Source organism: Triturus cristatus, chromosome 4_2 (genome assembly GCF_964204655.1).
Source record: "Triturus cristatus chromosome 4_2, aTriCri1.1, whole genome shotgun sequence".
Taxonomy (NCBI): domain Eukaryota; kingdom Metazoa; phylum Chordata; class Amphibia; order Caudata; family Salamandridae; genus Triturus; species Triturus cristatus.
This window is the reverse complement of record NC_140586.1, coordinates 600144454-600166545: the sequence shown is the minus strand read 5'-3', so window position 1 is coordinate 600166545 and position 22092 is coordinate 600144454. Positions and strand designations below refer to the sequence as shown.

The 22092-nt window shown below is 40.3% G+C and overlaps 1 protein-coding gene across 1 annotated transcript in view; it reads left to right on the top strand.

Annotated features, from left to right (window-relative positions):
- The window catches only part of TNNI3K (TNNI3 interacting kinase), a 2902528-nt gene that overhangs the window by 1710902 nt on the left and 1169534 nt on the right, over positions 1-22092 (top strand). The gene's annotated exons all lie outside the window — the stretch shown is intronic.

The window sequence follows — 22092 nt, the reverse complement described above, 5'->3', positions numbered from 1 at the left end:
TGAGTCTTTGTGCATTTGGGAACCACTGTGAGAGAAGCGTTTTGTAACATCGTGTATTTGCTGAGAGAAAACTGTTTTAAAACCTGTCATGTTGTCAAGTTTTAGTAGCATAGAAGCCAGTCATTGCTTATGCGTTGATTATGTGTTGATTAAATGAGTCAGGCATTGACACTATAGTGCAGTCATGAAATATGTAGATTGTGTGCAGTTCCCTTATCACTTCCAGTGTAGTGAATGAGTTTTGGTAAACTCTTAGGAATACTGGTGCTTGTCTAGAATCACACTGTGAGTCTTTGTGCATTTGGGAACCACTGTGAGAGAAGCGTTTGGTAACATTGTGTATTTGCTTAGAGAAAACTGTTTGAAAACCTGTCATGTTGTCAAGTTTTAGTAGCATTAGAAGCCAGTCTTTGCTTATGTGTTGATTAAATGAGTCAGGCATTGACACTAAAGGGCAGTCGTGAAATATTTAGATTGTGTGCAGTTCCCTTATCACTTCCAGTGTTGTGAATGAGTTTTGGTAAACTCCTAGGGATACTGGTGCTTGTCTAGAATCACACTGTGAGTCTTTGTGCATTTGGGAACCACTGTGAAAGAAGCGTTTGGTAACATTGTGTATTTGGTGACAGAAAACTGTTTTAAAACTTGTCATGTTGTCAAGTTGTAGTAGCATTAGAAGCCTGTAATTGCTTATGCGTTGATTAAATGAGTCAGGCATTGACACTAAAGTGCAGTCGTGAAATATGTAGATTGTGTGCAGTTCCCTTACCACTTCCACTGTAGTGAATGAGTTTTGGTAAGCTGCTAGGGATAGTGTTGTTTGTCTAGAATCACACTGTGAGTCTGTGTGTATTTGGGAACCACTGTGAGAGAAGTGTTTGGTAACATCGTGTATTTACTGACAGATCAAGTGTTGTAAAACATGTCATGTTGTCAAGTTTTAGTAGCATTAGAAGACATTTATGGCTTATGCTTTCATTATATGAGTCAGGCATTGACAGTAAATTGCAGTTGTGAAATATGTAGATTGTGTGCAGTTCCCTTACCACTTGCACTGTAGGGAATGAGTTTTGGTAAGCTCATAGGGATAGTGGTGCTTGTCTAGAATCATACTGTGAGTTAGTGTGAATTTGGGATCACTGTGAGATAATCATTTGGTAACATCATGTATTTGCTGACAGATAACTGTTTTAAAATCTGTCATGTTGAGAAGTTTTAGTAGCATTAGAATCAAGTCTTTGCTTATATGTTGATTAAATGAGTCATGCTTTGACACTGATGTGCTGTACTTAAATATGTAGATTGTGTGCAGTACCATTAACTCTTCCAGACTAGTGAATGAGTTTTGGTAAACTCCTAGGATAGTGTTGCTTGTCTAAAATCACACTGTGAGTCTGTGTGCATTTGGGTAAGGATTGTGAGAGAAGTATTTGGTAATATTGTGTATTTTCTGACAGATATGTGTTTTAAAACCAGTCAGGTTGTCAAGTTTTAGTAGCATTAGAAGCCAGTCTTTGCTTATGTGTTGATTAAATGAGTCAGGCATTGACACAAAAGTGCAGTCATGAAATATGAAGATTGTGTGCAGTTCGCTTACAATTTCCACAGTAGTGAATGATTTTTGTTAAACTCCTAGGTATAGTGGTTGTTGTCTAGAATTACACTGTGAGTCTGTGTGCATTTGAGAACCACTGTGAGAGAAGCATTTGGTAACATTGTGTATTTGCTGACAGATAACTAATTTAAAACCTCTCAAGTTGTCAAGTTTTAGTAGCATTAGAAGCTAGTCTTTGCTTATGCATTGATAAAATGAGTCAGGATTTGACACTAAGGTGCAGTACCATGTACTATTCTGTTCACTGTTGCAGAACTGAAAATTTAAAAGTATTACCTAAGCACTGTCCTAGAAGTAGTCTGATTATTTAGTCAGTTTCTAAGTACCAAATAGATTGCTTCAAATAAAAGTGTTCTGACATACTATACACTTGTCTTTTACACCTTCAATTCCCTAGTCAGTATCCATACACTTCCAGTAAACATCCTGTCACTTCCTTTGCAGTCCTCTAGAGACCCATTCAACAGCATGTACTAATCCATTGACTGTGCCAAAACTCAAACACTTATAAATTCACCTAGACGCTCTCTTTCCAGTACTCTAATGTAATGATTCAGTCACTGCCTAAGTATTCATGCACTGAGCCAGTTCTTAGCACATGGACTACGTCAAACCCATATCCACTATGCATGCAGTCCTCTAACCACCTACACACTTGTCTTTCACACCTTCAATTCCCCAGTCAGTATCCGTTCACTTGCAGCAAACACCCTGTCACTGCCGTTGCACTCCTCTAGTGACCCATTCAGCATCATGTACTAATCCATTCACAGCGCCAAATCCTAATAAATTCACCCAGGCACTCTCCTTGCAGTACTCTAATCATTCAGTCAGTACCCAGGTACTCATCCAGTGACCCAGGCCTTACTATATGGACTGCTTCAAACCCTTATCCTCTATGTATGCAGTCCTATAACCACCTACACAATTGTCTTTCACACCTTCAATTCCCTAGTCAGTATCCATACACTTCCAGGAAATACCCTGTGACTCTCTTTGCAGTCCTCTAGTGACCCATTCAGCACCATGTACTAATCCATTCACTGTGCTAAAACCCAAACACTTATACATTCACCAAGATACTATCTTTGCAGTACTCTAATCATTCAGTCAGTGCCTAAGTATTCATACACTGAGCCAGGCCTTAGCACATGGACTGCTTCTAACCACCTAGACACTTGTCTTTCACACTTTCAATTTCCTAGTCAGTATCCATACAGTCCAGCACTTGTCACTGCCTTTGCACTCCTCTAGTGACCCATTCAGTACCAAGTACTAATCTATTCTCTGTGCGAAAAGCCTAGCACTTATAAATTCACCTAGGCACTCTCCTTGCTGTACGATAATCATTCAGTCAGTACCCAAGTAGTCATGCAGTGAGCCAGGCCTTAGCACATGGACTGCTTTAAATGCCTATGCAGTATGGATGCAGTCCTCTAATCACCTACACAGTTGTGTTTCACACCTTCTATTCCCTAGTTAGTATTCATACTCTTCTAGCAAACACCCTGTGAGTCACCAAGTGTGTCTCCTTATACTACTGTAATCATTTAGTCAATTAGCATGTAGTGTTTTAGTGAGGTAGGCTTTAGGGCATGAACTGCTTCAAAGTAGTATGCACTATGCATGTAGTGTTTTAATGATCGTCACACTTGTGGTTCAGGGCTATAGTTTCATAGTCAGTTTTTATATAAAATGTGTTTGTACAGTAATGGAATAGTATAAATTTGAAAATTATTAATATACATTTATTTGTGATTCTTTTTTACAGATACAGAACAGGAGTGTTTCTCATCTGTTTGCACTCTTCTCGTGCAAGATTGTTTGGATGAAGGGTCCTTAGGTGTTTCATCATACTTGCTGTGCCGCACGAGTATTTTTTGTTAGGATCTCCTCGTAACAGAACTCATTGGCAAATCTTGCCAGTGACGAAGGTGGCATTGGTCTTTGTTTGCTCCTTGGAAAAAGTAAAACATGTGTTGTGCCTTCTGCAAAACATTTTCTTCAGATTCTGTAAATATTTTAAAGCGGCAACATTTATAGTTTTTGTAAGTTAAACTTATAAAATTTTGTTAGCTGTATGCTTTTTTTTATATATCTGTGATTTGTTTCTTGTGGTATTTTGTTGAGAATACCATGTTGTTTTTTTTTTAACAATCTTTCTTATTTTCCAGGTCTGTCGTCGACATCCATTGTCCCCATAGTAGTGTTCCGCCTTGTTGTTTTTTATTATTGTTGTTACATTTTGTTTATTAGTTTATTGTTCATATGTATGTTAATAAAAAAATAAAGTTTGAAAATAGTTTTTCGTTTATATATTTAATATTATAAAAAATAAAGTTTGAAAAAAAATTTTTATAACGTTTTGGGTTGTTCTCTTAACTGCTGTGTGACTCTTTCTTGTTCTTATTACTGTTATTTGATGGAGTCCACCATGGTGTTAAATTTTGGGGGACTTATTGCTGGAATACTGGTGGTATCTGCAGTTTGCACTAACTTCTGAATAGTGTGTTAGATTTATCTCAACTTTACTTCCGTTAAAGTGCTGATAATGAAATGGAGAGTAGCCGTTCCCGTGCAAAAAGACACGAGGTGCACCTTTACGGTTTATTCTAAATACTAAAATCCTGTATTGAATTGCACTGAGGTATTGGCTGCAGTTACAGTGTACACACAAAATCTATTAAGAAATCTCATTGTATTTATATTGATTGGGAATAGTGCATCAGGTGCTGGATCTTGATGAGATACACTGCTCAGTTCATATATTGTTCTGCAGACGAAAAAAATCCCATCACAACTTTCACACCAATTGCAATGCGAAACAAATTCCGGCGATAAGACACGTTAGCACCAGGGATTTTACACCTGCTTTCTGCTGGTGTTTAGCAGGACAACTACCTGCACCATGAAAGGGAACACAGTCAAGAGCCACCACACCAGAACCCCCACAGGTACCATAGAGTCAATGAGCATGATACAGGGATACCCATGAGGGACAGAATACTCATCTCAACAACTCCAGGACCGCCAATGCCCCCCAAACCCACATCTTAGTAAGTGTGTCCCTGTGGTCATTGTCTTAGCATGATAGGCACGAGCCCTGCAACATCACAGTGTGCTGTCACCTCAGCGTTGGCAGTGAGCCTGGATGTGTAGCTACGCACGCATCCTCCTGCATGCACAACTGGCGTGTGCTGGTCTGGGGTTCACAGATCAGTGCAGGGGTGTGCCTATCCGGCAAGGGGAACGGGGTGTCTCAGACATGTCCGTGTACAGGAAGTGCGGTAAGTGTGTCTCTGTGTTCTGGTGTGGCCTGCTACAAGAGCCGCAGCAGTTGATGTTGTAAACTGGCATGCACCACCTCCAAACGGCACTGTGATGTTGTAGTTGGAATGTAGCAGGACATGCTCAAATAGGCATTACAATGGTGTGCTGTACGAGTGCACGAGATACAACAGCGCACCGTACAAAAGTGTGGGGGCTCGTGGGAGGGAGGTGCAGCTGTTTGGCAACATAACACACAGTGAACTCGACCATGTGCCACATGCTGGGCATCTCATCCATGATGACCACGGTCGCAGACATCCCACAACACCAATGACTGGCCTTTGTTCACATCCTGTATGAATGCAGCGTGGTTTTCACTTCTATGCTTGTTCAGTGGTGTGATGTTGGCGGGTTGTGTGACTTGTGCTGCTTGTTGGTGTGTTTCATTTTGGCCATTGTTAGTCTATATGTGTGTTGTACTTAATTGTGCATGAGTGCCATTCTGCCCATCTCCCCTCCTCCCCCCACTCCCTGCTTCTTCCTCTTCCTACTGCTGTGGTGTCTATAATTTTGTTGCTGCACACATAAATACATGTAAAGAATAAATTAGAATAGTTCCTTGATTCTTTTAGGCTTCAAAACTTCTCTATTGGTTTCTTTTTAATTTTCCATATGAACCGTTTTTTTAATATTGAACAACACATAGAAGTCAGAAGTGCAACGTATTCTATCAACACACTTTCTAGAACATTCTACAACACGTGCAGGTTAAAAGTTCATCAATTTTTTAAAACGTAATGATATTTTTTTGTAACATTTTCTTGAATGTTTAACGACACGTGCAGGTTAAAAGTTGACGATTGTTTTAAGTTTGAACAGTGCCTTTCAAATGCAAGTAGCAGGTGTGGTTGATCTGAGCAAATTTTATCCTTTGATATGTACTCCACGTTGAAACTGCTTTTTCTTAACCAATCACAAAGATGCTTTTCCACAAAACTAATGTGCACCCTACTTTTAAAAAAGAATGCTTTTCATGATATCTTCAGAGATAAGTTATAGATAGGAATTAGCATTTAAAAAACCTTTGAAATTCACTGAAAAAACCATAGGTTTCAGGGGCGTTATAGTTAGGAATTGGTATTTAAAAAACCTTAGAAATTCACTGAAAAAAACAAAGGTTTCAGGGGCATTATAGTTAGCTGGACATTTCCCTCGTACAAAACCCTAGAAATTCCCCTGTTATAGTTAGTTCAGCTAACTATAACTCGCGCCCCCGCAATGCACTGCTGATGACGTCATATATTACATCACTCATGACATGGTCAGTGACATGACTGATGACATCACTGATGACATCTCAAATGACATCACTCATGACACCAGGAGAGACGTATTTCGTAGGCGGCGCACCACTCTTGACGAATGTGTGACTACAGAGGGTCGCTCTCTACTCCAGTGTCTTTTCTAGCAACTTGCCTAATAAACTCTGTTCCTATTTGAAAGAGTAAGTTACGAGAGGAACTCCAGACTTACAGGTGGAGAATAACCCATGAGAGTGGGTAGCAAGAGGGGCTTGGAAAAAGGGCATAGGGATCTGATTTGTCCTGAGGAATGCCGGAGATTTTATTTTGAACCGGCAGAAACATGTCGACTGCTATGCAGAATGGAGGGGTGGTGAGCACTTAATTAACTCATTCCACCACTATCCATTTGGTATATATTTTTTTTATATATATATACCTTTTTAATCTGACTGGGGAATCCAGGAATAAAACTATTATAGAGATATCCCTGGGTCAGTTTTTAAACTTCATTATTTCTGCACTTAAGGATCCAGCCTTTTTGTTTGTTTGTATCACTGTTGTATTGTTTACCCCTCCCTATTGCTCCGCCTCTAATGTTGGTCTGCGCAGAGGCGTTAGTAGCAGCCCGATGATGAAGCATGCCACAACTTGTTGTGGGTGAGGGCAGTTTTTACAGAGGATGTGTGCTCCCTTGAAACATTTTGCAATTGCGACTGGATGTAGGCCGTTTTTTCACTCTACCTCTTTTTGTGTGGTGTATCACTCATGACATTACTGATGACATCATCCATGTGATAAATTAGTGCATCTTCTCACACCCTAATATAACCTTTGATACACCGACTCAAAATTTCAGACGGCCATTTTGAAAATCATAGCTACTCCAATACCAATAACTACATACCCACTCATTAACTCTTAGGTCTACATACACCTCCACTCACTCACCTGTACAGTCACTCATACTTACAGTCACTCCGTACAAGACTATCATATGCATTTATACACCTAGATAGACACTCACACACCGCCAATCATCCATTGAGGTACTGACACACCTAGTCAGTCGTGCAAGGAATTAAACACAGTCCAATTTACTCACCTATGCAGTTAAACACACTCAAGTTCACTTACTCATAAAAATAGTACCACATTCTTACGCTCCAATAGAATCATTGATACAAGCACACACTCATCCATACAGCCACTCTCACAATCAAACACTCTCATATATACCCACTTATATACTCATACACACATATATACTGCCTTTCACATATGTAGTTGTCACACATGTACCACTGAGATATACTTTCAGTCCCTAACACACCCATACATACACTCACCCAACCATACAGTCCATCACAGATGCACTCTTAAAACCATGCACCCATAGAATCACCCACTCACACATCTATGCATAGAGTCACACACACCCTACCCACACAAACACTCAGGCACCCATACAGATACTCAGACAACCAATCAATAACCCATATAGACACTCATATAGCTATTCACAAAACCATGCAGCCACTTATACACCTACACAGAGACACATACAGACATTCACACAGTTTAGTCACTAGTCTGCAGTAAGATACATTTAATGACTCACTTAAAGAGTCAGTTACGCACCTACAAAATCATCCATTCACATACTTGTACACCCACTCATTCTTCAACAGACCTTTCCCTATATATATTAAACATATTAAAACTGTACAGAAACACATACCTACTGGATGATGTCATCGGTGATGTCATCAGTGATGTCATTTGAGATGTCATCAGTGATGTCATCACTGATGTCACTGACCATGTCATGAGTGATGTAATATGTGACGTCATCAGCAGTGCATTGCGGGGGCGCGAGTTACAGTTAGCTGAACTAACTATAACAGGGGAATTTCTAGGGTCTTGTACGAGGGAAATGTCCAGCTAACTATAACGCCCCTGAAACCTTTGGTTTTTTCAGTGTATATATATATATATATATTTATATATATATATATATCCACTGAAAAACCCATAGGTTTCAGGCCTGATATAGTTAGGAATTAGCATTTCAAGAACATTAGAAATTTACTGAAAAAACCATAGGTTTTAGGGGTGTTATAGTTAGCTGGACATTTAACTCGAACAAAACCATTGAAATTCCTCCGATATAGTTAGTTGTACTAACTACATCTCGCGCGCCCACAATCCACTGCTGATGATGTCACATATTACATCATTCATGACATGGTCAGTGACATCACTGATGACATCTCAAGTGACATCACTGATGACATCACTGATGACATCATCCAGTGAATGTTGTTAGGTTTGTTATTTAAATATGTATTATATATATAGCAATTTGCATTGAAGAATGAGTGGATATATAAATATAAATACCTGGATGGAGGATTTAGTAGCAGTGTGATTGACTGTTTACTTGACTAATTTATAGTGTCTCACTAAATATATTGGATAGTGACTAAACTGTGTGAATATCTGTATCACTTTCTCAGTTGTTGTGTAAACTGCTTCTCCAGTTGGTTACTAGCTATGTGAAAGTCTATATTAGTTATTGATTAGTTAACTGAGTATTTTTATGGGATAGTGAATGTGTGTGTGGTTCGGTGGGGGGTGTGTGACTGCCCAAAGATGTGTGAATAGTTGATTCAGTAGGTATCTGAAGTTAAAACAGTTGTTTGGGTGAGTGAATATCTTTATGGGTGTGGCGATGAGCAAATATATGTCTCAATGGTACATGTCCAACAAACTAGAAAAATAAAAGCCAATTTATGTGTCAGTTGTTGTATATAAATAAGTATACATAAGACTCAGTGATTGTATGAGTGACTGTATGATAACTGCATACTTGTAATAGTGATTTTATAACACACTAAGTATGAGTTATTATCTATATGAATAGATGAAGTGGTGTTTTTTTAAGTGTATAGCTAAGTAAAAGTAAGTATGATCCATTGTTTGCATAAGTGAGTAGGATGACTTCATAAGTGACTAGGATGTGTGCTGGTGTGTAATGTCGATATAGGTGTATAAGTATATTTGATAGTGTTCTATTGATCATTGACAGCATGTATGAGTGAATCTATAGGTAAGTGATTAGATGTGTGTGTAGATCTAGGAATCACCGAGTGGGTGTTAAGAAACTTGTATTGGTGTGTCAATGGTTTTAAATCTGGCACTCTGTATTTTACAGTGAGTGATGAAAGGTTGTACTAGTGTATGATGAGGTGTATCTGATTGTCAAGTGGATGATGTCATCAGAGATGTCATCAGTGATGTCATTTGAGATGTCATCAGTGATGTCACTGACCATGTCATGAATGATGTAATATGTGACATCATCAGCAGTGGATTGCGGGCGTGCAAGATGTAGTTAGTACAACTAACTATATCTGAGGAATTTCAATGGTTTTGTTTGAGTGAAATGTCCAGCTAACTATAACACCCCTTAAACCTATGTTTTTTTCAGTGAATTTCTAAGGTTTTTTAAATGCTAATTCCTAACTATATCAGGCCTGAAACCTATCGTTTTTTCAGTGCATTTCAAAGGTTTTTAAAATGCTAATTCCTAACTATATGAGGCCTGAAACCTATGTTTTTTTTCAGTGAATTTCAAAGGTTTTTTAAATGCTAATTCCTAACTATATCAGGCCCGAAACCTACGTTTTTTTCAGAGAATTTCAAAGGTTTTGTAAATGACAATTTTTAATGTATTAATTGTTATACTGATTTTTTTGATACTGATTTACTACATTTTTTAAACTATTTATTTTTAGATATTTTATTTTTTTAATTACATTATACATTACAATTCAAAATATACTTTCTCAGAATGAATTACTTTAGTTTAAATACTTTGCAAATAGGCAATAGACTTTTAAGTACAGTAGTTACAGTTGTTGCAATGGGCAACACCATTTCAAACACAATGCAACATTGAGCTCAATGTGAATTTCTAGTCAAATGCAATTAGCTACTTTATGGATTACTTTTCTAACCACAGGACTGGATCCTAGATTCAGTCCTGGGACATCTCCTGTAAATAGTTGAGTAAAAGCATTTTGGTTACAGTAGTGACTAAGGAATATTATTGTATTTTAAAAGTTGACACTTAGAATTCTTTTCACATAGAATCACTAATGTTATCCTCTGGCATAAAATTCACTTAGCAGGTAAGTAGTGTTATCGTTACTTTTTCTTACTCAGTGGTGGTTCCTGGATCCAGCACTGGTGAATCTCCTATAAACAGTTGAAAGAATGTGATTAAGTCATACAGACGATTTTTTAGGAATATTTTTAGTTTGTGAAAATAGACACTTAGAAACTTTTCTGGTGAAAACCACACAATGGATTCCTATGGAAGGAAATACAAGTTACTGGTAAGTATGCTTAGAATTACTTTTCAGGGTTAGTGCTGGTCTAAAAGATGCAGCACTGGGTTCTCTCCTGATAACAGCTGAGTAAATCGGAATTCGTAGTTCGACTGATATTAGAGGAATATTTGTACGTTTCAAAAATAGACACAGAAACTTTTCTGCTGAAAACCACACAATGGATTCCTATGGAAGGAAAAGCAAGTTACTGGTAAGTACGCTTAGAATTACTTTTCAGGGTCAGTGCTGGGCTAAAAGATGCAGCACTGGGTTCTCTCCGGATAACAGGCGAGTAAATCGGAATTCGTAGTTTGGCTGATTTTTCAGGAATATTTGTACGTTTCAAAAATAGACACTTAGAATCTTTTCTGCTGAAAACCACACAATGGATTCCTATGGAAGGTAATACAAGTTACTGGTAAGAACGCTTAGAATTACTTTTCAGGGTCAGTGCTGGGCTGAAAGATGCAGCACTGGGTTCTCTCCTGATAACAGGTGAGTAAATTGGAATTCGTAGTTCTGCTGATTTTAGAGGAATATTTGCACAATGGTGATGGAAGGGGGAGGGGCCTGAGGTGACATGTGTGCAAACACGCCCTGTGGAGTGTTTTAAGTTGGGGAATTAATTCCTCTTAAATCCCGAGGTCCCCTGGGGGTCAACTAGTCCACCAGGTGCCTACAGAATGCGCCAGGGAGCTGCATTTCAGAAAGGTGTTCAGAGGCCATGCCCCTTTTTACAACACTCTGCAACGCAGCTCCGTGGCGCTTACTGGAGGTACCTGGTGGGCTAGTTGGCCCCCAGGGGACCTCAGGATTGAAGAGGAATTAATTCCCCAACTTAAAACACGCACAGGGTGTGTTTGCACACATATCACCTCAGGACCCGCCCCCTACCTTCACCATTGTGCAAACGCGACCCGTGGCACATTTTAAGTTGGGGGATTAAGTCCCTTTGAATCCTGAGGGTCCCTGGGGTCCAACTAGCCCACCAGGTACCTCCAGTAAGCGCCACAAGGCTGCGTTGCAGAGAGGTGTAAAAAGGGGCGTGGCCTGGAGCACTTCTCTGCAACGCAGCCCTGTGATGCTTACTGGAGGTACCTGGTGGGCTAGTTGGCCCCCAGGGACCCCCAGTATTGAAGGGGAATTAATTCCTCAATTTAAAACACACCACATGGCGCGTTTGCAGAGGGTGCTTGTCAGGGGGCGGGGCCTAGGGACGATCGCGTCTTTTTTTATTTGTTTTATTTTTTGAAAGGGGGCTGTGTGGCCCCCCTTCCTTTTACATTTTTTGTGGCCCTGGGGACCCCATCCCCCAGGGCCTTACCCCCAAATTTAAATTAAAAAAATAAAAATAGGGGAAGGGGGCCACGTGGCCCCCCTCCCCTGGCCAATTCTGGTCCCGGGGACCCCATCCCCCGGGGCATGGCCAACTTTTAAAATCATTTTATGGAGGGGGGCTGCGTTGCCCCCCTCCACGGCCACTTAAGGCCCCGGGGACCCCATCCCCCGGGGCTGGCCATTTTTTTTTTTATCTTAATGGGGAGGGGGCCGCGTGGCCCCCCTCCCGGGCCACTCATGGCCCCGGGGACCCATCCTCCGGGGCCTGGCTCTTGTAGGGGACCGTGGGGTTCCCCAATCCCCCCACGGTCCCAGCCGGCTTCCCGCCTCCTGCGGAGCCGGCTTTGCTTTTCCACATGGAGAGCAGCTAACATGCTGCTCCCCATATGGAAAAGCAATCTGCTTTACTTCATTGAAGCAAGAGAAGGTTTCCCTGCTCTCGCTTCAATGAAGCAAAGCAGTTTGCAATGGTAGGGTGGGAGCCGCGAGGCTCCCGCCCTGTCGGAGATATAGCCTTACAATAGTGAAGAACTATTTAGGAGTATTTCTCTGCCAGAACATATCAAACCTAAGTACACATGCCCCACTTTTTAAATATCACACACCCTGCCCAATGAGCCATTAGGGTCTCCCTTAGGGGTGAGGTGCGAGTATTAAAAAGAAAGGATTAGGCCAGGTAAAAGGTTTATTTAGCCAGGTCAAAATTACAGTTTAAAACTGCACTTCACACTGCAGTGGCTGGCCTGAGACGTGTTGTACAGTGTTACTTTTTTGGGTGGCACAGTGATTGCTGCTGACCACAAATAGCATTTATTTTACAGAACCTGGGTACATGAAGTACCATTTACTGGGAACGTATCAGTAAATTAAATGTGCCAATGAGATATATGCCAACTTTACCAAGTTTAAGGGAGAGAGCACACGCACCTTACTTCTGGTTAGCAGGGGTAAAGTGCAAAGAGTTCTAAAGTCAACAAAAATGAATTCTGAAAAATTTGGGAGTAAAGGCCAAAGGTTTGAGGGAATACCACACCAGTGTTTTTGGCTGGTCTAAAACCAGCGTGTCTCTAACTGAGAGCTAATGTGTTTGATGACTGTGCTGATAGAAAAACCTTTCCCAAACCTACTAGTCCATCTTTACCAGGGCTCGTGGTTATAGTGGTATTTATTTTTTTAACATTTGCGACTGTATTTATCCATATTTCTTTTGTAGTCAATGTATCTGTATCCACATTGATTTTTGTTGCAAACAAAAGAAGATGCTGCAGCTAGTGTTTTTTTCACATTTATTTAAATTGACACTACACACTTGCACTCAACTGTTTTAGGTTTCGATATATTTATAAATACACCAAATTCATTCATCAAAAAACTTTGCAATTGATGCTTCTGATCTAAACTAACATCACTTGCTTTCCCAAAACGTCTGGCTTCTCTGAAACCAGCTTCAGCAGTGCTAGCTCAAGCTAACTTAGAGGCTCATTATGATAGCGGTGTTTGGGACCGCCCGTCAGACATGCGGCGGTCCCACCACTGCTATTAGGATGCGCCTGCCATACTGGCGGGTGCATCCTGGGCCTCTAACATTGCGGCCGGTGCTGCAGGCTGCAGCACCATCCTCAATGATAAAGGTGCTTGCACCGCATTTCACTACAACCCGTGGCAGGCACCACGCGGTGCCTGCCACTTGGTGCATGGAAATGCAGGGGGGTACCATGGGTACCCCCCCAGTGCAGCGACAACCCCTCCACAAAGGGGGCCCGCTACGGGACCCCAAACCCAATCCCCGACAGCCTTTACATGGTGGCATCGCTGCCATGGAAAGGCCTCTTAAAACCCACATCCTAATATGGGGGACGGTGCCTGCTAGGCACGGCCACCATATTAGTGGCCCTGCTCAGTCCGCCAGGCAATCATTGCGATTGCCTCCGGCGGAAAAGTGGCAGACAGACTTTCTGTCCGCCATGATACCCACCGCCATCCTAATTTGGCGGTGGGTAAATCACCATGTGATGGCGGTAGGACCGCCATTATAATGAGCACCCTATAGAGTGCAGAGGCCAGAAGGGCTACATAGTCTGAAATGACAGCCTCCAAGTTTCAAAAAACGTAAAGCAAACCTGCAAGTGTTCAAGTAGCCCTTTAATAAAAAACAGGTGAAAACGTTTCCCTTTAGGTCAAAAAGGTGAGAAGCATAGCTTTATAAAGTGAACAGCTACTTTGTGGGGAAAACTATCAGGTCACAATGTGCCATTATGTTTGAATGTGCCTTAATTACTCCCATTGTATTCTCTGCTGGATGGGAGCATGAGGGAACCCTCTGGAAGAACACTGCAGCTTGTGCCAAAGTGCAGCTGAAAGTAAAAGAATTACATGCATTGAACTGGAATTTTAAGCGCACTCCGATGCCTCTCACCCTGAGAAAACGTTATTGGTCATTAAGCTGTGTGTGTCAATCTTTCTGACATATGTCCAGCATCCAAAAAATATAACCCTTTAATTTCACAAATACTCACCTCTTTACTACATGCACAAAACATTACACTTGAAGTTTGCTTTTGACTTTAAAAAAAAGCACACGTTTCTTAGGAAGTGAATATCAGCACTGAAGATTAATATACCAGCAAACCATTTCTTATAAATGCTAAGATTGTTGTTTTCCCAGCCCTTCCGACCTCCTTGAATTCCACTCATGCTCTCTCTCACTAGCCACACGGATTTCACTCAGGTGCTGGGGTGCAGAACATCTCAAAAGTATTCTTGAAACTTTGTTGACCACATTTTGTAGGTTCCCTCTGCTTTCAAATGAACCTGACGCGTTTCCAAACCAACCTGCCTCACAGCTACTCTCCCTGTGAATGAACAGGGGATGGGCGAGTTGCTGCCTCCAAGGAAAGAAAATGCAGGTAGCCGCCATTACCCACACTGGCTACTTTGCCAATTTCTCATCTGCTACTGTCACGTGTGAACACTCATCTTCTCCTGTGTTCTCCTGAGTCCCAGTCAGATGTTCTCCTTTTATTGGCACTGTAATGGGGGTAGACAGTGGCCTGCACAGTCAAACCCAGTTAGAGAAGACCTGCTCAGGTTCGTCAGTATTTTTCTGTTTCTATTTCTAAGTACAGCTAAAGGAAAATAGTTTTCAGTCTGTATCTAAAAGTAAAAATCCATTTAAAGGGAAAACCGAGAGCCTTACTCTTAACACAACATCACAGCAGGAATCCCAGGTTGATCCGAAAAAATGCTGAGGATCACATAGCATGTCTGTTTGTGATAGCGTGACATAACTGTCGCTATATTTCCCAGTCAACGGCACTTAAATAAATAACAACAAGGCCCTTAATAAAATCAGATACACCTTTGTGATAGATCTTAGTCTAGCAGACTATATTTTCTATGTGAAACTGTTTTTCTTTCCTTCAGGTTCACTGTGAGTCAGCGCATACGCATGTATACCTAGTGCCAGAGTAATCCATTCTTTCGCTCTCATTTGAGACCTCTGGTTGAAAGTTGCTATTCACTTACTACAGTTTGGGGTGCTGGGTACTAATTATACTGAAACTATTCTGAGTCAGACAATGGTTATATGACAAAATAACTGAAAAAAATCAAATCTTGTGATACATAATGACTGTAGCATCGGGAATAAAAATATCAAGTTTCATTTTAGAAATTTTTTTAAAAAAAATACCTTGGAATATCATCACAAATTGCATATATATTGAGATATCTACATATATATATATATATATATATATATATATATATATATATATATATATATATATATATTCACTAAAAAAACCATAGGTTTCACACACGTTATAGTTAGAAATTAGCATTTAAAAAACCTTGCAAATTCACTTAAAAAACCATAGGTTTCACACACGTTATAGTTAGGAATTAGCATTTAAAAAACCTTGCAAATTCACTGAAAAAACCATAGGTTTTACACATGTTATAGTTAGCTGGACATTTCACTCGTAAAAAAACATTGAAATTCCCCCGTTATAGTTAGTTCAGCTAACTATAACTCGCGCGACTGCAATCCACTGCTGATGACGTCACATATTACATCACTGTATTCACTAAGATACTGTTAATAAGTCAGTTATACAATTAATTTTCCAAAAAAAACATCCATTTAGACACTTATTTACCCATTTATTCTTCCATTAACCTTTAGATATACATATATAAAAAATATTTATTTTTCAGAAAGACACATGGATGTTGTCATCAGTGATGTCATCAGTGATGTCATTTGAGATGTCATCAGTGATGTCATGAGTGATGTCACTGACCATGTCATGAGTGATGTAATATGTGACGTCATCAGCAGTGGATCGCGGTCGCGCGAGAATTTCAATGGTTTTTTACGAGTGAAATGTCCAGCTAACTATAACATGTGTGAAACCTATGGTTTTTGCAGTGAATTTGCAAGGTTTTTTAAATGCTAATTCCTAACTATAACGTGTGTGAAACCTATGGTTGTTTAAGTGAATTTGCAAGGTTTTTTAAATGCTAATTTCTAACTATAACGTGTGTGAAACCTATGGTTTTTTTAGTGAATTTGTAAGGTTTTTAAATGCTAATTTATGTATGTATTATTATATTTTTTATATATTTATTATACAATAAAATACCTATGTATATAGTTATAGATTGACTGTATCCTGTAATATGGAATGGCTCAGCTCTTTTTTTTTTTATTTGGATAAAGTTGAACAGCATAGTTAATATCTTCTATAAACTTATAAACAGCTTAAAATGTTGTTTTTTTTAAGGGTTTTTCACCGTGCGCGCATCGTGCGCGCACCCCGTGATTTTTTGAAAAAAATAAAATGTTTTTTTCACCCTTCGGGGTCCTTCAGGGACCCCCTGACAAAAGCTAGGGGGTCAGGAACTCTCTACCCTGCCCCCTTTTCACGTTCTCCACCTTTCTTTTACACTGTCACACACAAAATGGCGTCTGACACTTCCTGATTTCGACCGATTGGAATGTTGACTGACAACTAACCACCAATCCGAATTACGCTCGCGGACATTTGGTGTGCACCCCGTGCGAGCACCGTGCGTGCACGGTACGCGCATATAGATATTTATGTACCTTTAACTGCAATTTTCTCAGGAACTACTAAACAGATTGACACCATATATGCAAAAGGCACATGCCTGACCTGAGGACTACCTCTTTGCCAAATTTCAAGTAATTCTGTTCAGCCGTTCGGGCTGTACCTTCGACTAAAGGTCCTATGGGAAAATGCATGGGGAAAACGCGTTTTGGGACCCCCCTTTTTTCTCAGCCCCCACTTGACGAATCACCCCGAGACTTTCCGGGTAGGGGCTGAGCGGAGGGCCCCATTAGTTTTGAAAATTTCACGAAGATAAGTCAACCGGCGCCAAAGTTATTCAAAATAGAATTTTCAGATTTCCTATGGGAAATCGGTCCTAACTATAACTATCTACTGGCGACCGCCAGTAGATAATTACCTACTGGCGGTCGCCAGTAGGTAGTTATAGTTAGGACCCCTTTTCCATAGGAAATCCGCAACATTCTATTTTGAATAACTTTGGCGCCGGTCGACGAATCCTCGCGAATTTCTCAAAATAGGTGGGGCGCTACGCTCCGCTCCTACCCTGAAAGTCTCGGGGGGATTTGTCAAGCGGGGGCTGAGATAAAAGGGGGGTCCCAAAACGCGTTTTTCCCATGCATTTTTCCATAGGAACTTTAGACAGGGCTACAGCCCGAACGGCTGAACAGAATTACTAGAAATTTGGCAGAGAGGTAGTCCTCAGGTCAAGGAAGTGCCTTTTGTAGGTTTGGTGTAAATCTGTTCAGTAGATTCTGAGAAAATAGCCTTTAAATCAATATATATATCTGAGCCAGCTTACGGTACGCTTACCGTAAGCTTACCGTACGCGTACGGTGGCGTGCGCGAGCGCGATTCTGATTGGCTGTTACATCTAAGTAAACATTCGAATCGGTCGAAACCAGGAAGCGGCGGCCGCCATTTTCTCTCTCGCACTCTGAGGGGGGGGCTGTAAATAAAGGCAAAAAACATATAAAGGGGCTGTTTAGACAGCGCCCATGCACATAGCCATGTTAGTTGAGTCCTCAAAGGCCAAAAACGGTAAATTTTTATTTTTTGAAAATTTCGCCGATTACGCTTACCGTACGCGTACGGTGCGCTTACGCTAAAAATTTTAATTAAAAAAAAAAACTCTCTGTGCATGGCATATTATTGTCATCACTTACAAATTAAATTTAACAGATTACCTATCACAAGGAAGCGCATAATATGTCCTCCATGAGCGCATGGTGCGTAACGTGGGCACGCGGTACGCGTAGCGCACTGCGTGCCCACCTTGCGTGTACGGCACTAACTGCGTAAAGTGGGCGCGCGGTGCGCGAAGCGCACCGTGCGCGCACGGAACGAACTGCGTTAAGTGGGCGTGCACGCCACGAATGGCGTAAAGTAACTTAGCATTTAAAAAACCGTACAAATTCACTGAAAAAACCATAGGTTTCACACACGTTATAGTTAGGAATTAGCATTTAAAAAACCTTGCAAATTCACTGAAAAAACCATAGGTTTCAGACATGTTATAGTTAGCGGAAATTTTACTGATAAAAAACCAATGAAATTCCCCCGTTATAGTTAGTGCAGGCAACTATAACTCACGCGACCGCAATCTTCTGCTGATGACATATGTGTCTTTATGAAAAAAAAATATTTCTAATATATGTATAGCTAAAAATTTATGGAAGAAGACATGGGCAAATAAGTGTCTAAATACAGTATTAGCATCAGCAGAGGATTGCGGTCGCGTGAGTTATAGTTGCCTGCACTAACTATAACGGGGGAATTTCATTGGTTTTTTATCAGTAAAATTTCCGCTAACTATAACATGTCTGAAACCTATGGTTTTTTCAGTGAATATATATATATATATACACACATATATATATATATATATATATATATATATATATATATATATATATATATATATATATATATATATATATATATATATATATATATGTATGTATATTACCTACTGGCGGTCGCCAGTAGGTAGTTATAGTTAGGACCACGTTTCCATAGGAAATCCGCAACATTCTATTTTGAATAACTTTGGCGCCGGTCGACGAATCCTCGCGTATTTTTCAAAATAGGTGGGGCGCTACGCTCCGCTCCTACCCTGAAAGTCTCGGGGGGATTCGTCAAGCGGGGGCTGAGATAAAAGGGGGGTCCCAAAACGCGTTTTTCCCATGCATTTTTCCATAGGACCTTTAGACAGGGCTACAGCCCGAACGGCTGAACAGAATTACTAGAAATTTGGCAGAGAGGTAGTCCTCAGGTCAAGGAAGTGCCTTTTGTAGGTTTGGTGTAAATCTGTTCAGTAGATTCTGAGAAAATAGCCTTTAAATCAATATATATATCTGAGCCAGCTTACGGTGCGCTTACGGTACGCTTACCGTATGCGTACGGTGGCGTGCGCGAGCGCGATTCTGATTGGCTCTTAGATCTTAGTAAACATTCGAATCGGCCGAAACCAGGAAGCGGCGGCCGCCATTTTCTCTCTCGCACTGAGAGTGATGTTTAAAATATAAAGCACAAAAACATGTAAAGGGGCTGTTTAGACAGCTCCCACACACATAGCAATGTTGAGGGAGTCCCCAAAGATCCCCCAAGGCCAAAAACGGAATTTTTATTTTTTCGCTAATTTCGCCGATTACGCTTACCGTACGCGTACGGAAAAAAATTATAAAAAAAAAAAAAATAACAACACTCTCCCCACCCCGTGTGCAATTGGTGTCCGAAGGGCACCAATTGTGCATGGCTTATTAAAGATGAGTTAAACTAAAATATTTTAAAAAAAAATAATAAAAAAAAAAATTATCCACACTCTCTCCACCCCGTGTGCAAATGGTGCCCGAAGGGCACCATTTGTGCATGGCTTATAACATATACGAAAAATTAAAATATTACCTTTCAAAACGAAGTACATCATATGTCCTCCATGTGCGCACGGTGCGCGAAGCGCATCGTGCGTACATGGCCCATCTAGCGTAACGTGGGCACGCGGTGCGCATAGCGCACCGCGTGCCCACCGTGCGTGCACGGCACTAACTGCGTAAAGTGGGCGCACGCGCACCGTGCGCGCACGGAACGAACTGCGTTAAGTGGGCGTGCACGCCACGAATGGCGTAAAGTAACTTAGCATTTAAAAAACCGTACAAATTCACTGAAAAAACCATAGGTTTCACACACGTTATAGTTAGGAATTAGCATTTAAAAAACCTTGCAAATTCACTGAAAAAACCATAGGTTTCACACATGTTATAGTTAGCGGAAATTTTACTGATAAAAAACCAATGAAATTCCCCCGTTATAGTTAGTGCAGGCAACTATAACTCACGCGACCGCAATCTTCTGCTGATGACATATGTGTCTTTATGAAAAAAAAATATTTGTAATATATGTATAGCTAAAAATGTATGGAAGAAGACATGGGCAAATAAGTGTCTAAATACAGTATTAGCATCAGCAGAGGATTGCGGTCGCGTGAGTTATAGTTGCCTGCACTAACTATAACGGGGGAATTTCATTGGTTTTTTATCAGTAAAATTTCCGCTAACTATAACATGTGTGAAACCTATGGTTTTTTCAGTGAATTTGCAAGGTTTTTTAAATGCTAATTCCTAACTATAACGTGTGTGAAACCTATGGTTTTTTCAGTGAATATATATATATATATATGTATGTATATATATATATATATATATATATATATATATATATATATATATATATATATATATATATATATATATATATATATCCACAGAAAGCAGGAAACCCATTCGAAAAAGGCCACAGGAAGATGAAATTTCTCTCACGTAATGTAATGGCAGCATGCAGGCAGATGACTTGACAGAAACATACATCAAAGAAAGTTCTTAAGCCAGATGCGTTTCGGGAATCTCAAAAGTCCCTTCTTTTGTGGCATTGTTCTAAGAAGATGAAAGCACTGTTGCATTGCACACATTTTCAATTAATACACCTGCCCCAATGGGCGTGGCCGACTGCACGGCCTTCTGGATGTTGTAGTGCGATGCCTGTAATGCCCAGTGGACGTGCTGTTCATTTTCACTAAATTGACAAAGTCATTTCCCAAGTGGGTAGGTGCAAGTAACGGCGGTCATCTGCCCTGCTTTGTTGCTGTCATTGCAAGTGAGCGGACACCACCCTGCAATGAGGTCAGCCCTTCTTCCTTCCTACTGCTCAGACACCGATTGGCACCTCTTCGGACCCGCATTCACACGGTGGGCCTTGTTTCATGACCGGGAAACAGCTGTTATTAATCCACAAAAAGCAGGAAACCCATTCAAAAAAGGCCACAGGAAGATAAAATTTCTCTTACGTAATTTAATGGCAGCATGCAGGCAGATGACTTGACAGAAACATACATCAAAGAAAGTTCTTAAGCCAGACGCGTTTCGGGAATCTCAAAAGTCCCTTCTTCTGTGGCATTGTTCTAAGAAGATAGATAGATAGATATAGATATATATCCACTGAAAAAACCATAGGTTTCAGGCCTGATATAGTTAGGAATTAGCATTTAAAAAACCTTAGAAATTCACTAAAAAAACAATAGGTTTTAGGGGTGTTATAGTTAGCTGGACATTACACTCGAACAAAACCATTGAAATTCCTCCGATATAGTTAGTTGTACTAACTACATCTCGAGCGCCCGCAATCCACTGCTGATGATGTCACATATTACATCATTCATGACATGGTAAGTGACATCACTGATGACATCTCAAATGACATCACTGATGACATCACTGATGACATCATCCAGTGAATGTTGTTTGGTTTGTTATTTAAATATGTATTATATATATACCAATTTGCATTGAAGAATGAGTGGATATATAAATATAAATACCTGGATGGAGGATTTAGTAGCAGTGTGATTGACTGTTTACTTGACTAATTTATAGTGTCTCACTAAATATATTGGATAGTGACTAAACTGTGTGAATATCTGTATCACTTTCTCAGTTGTTGTGTAAACTGCTTCTCCAGTTGGTTACTTGCTATGTGAAAGTCTATATTAGTTATTGATTAGTTAACTGAGTATTTTTATGGGA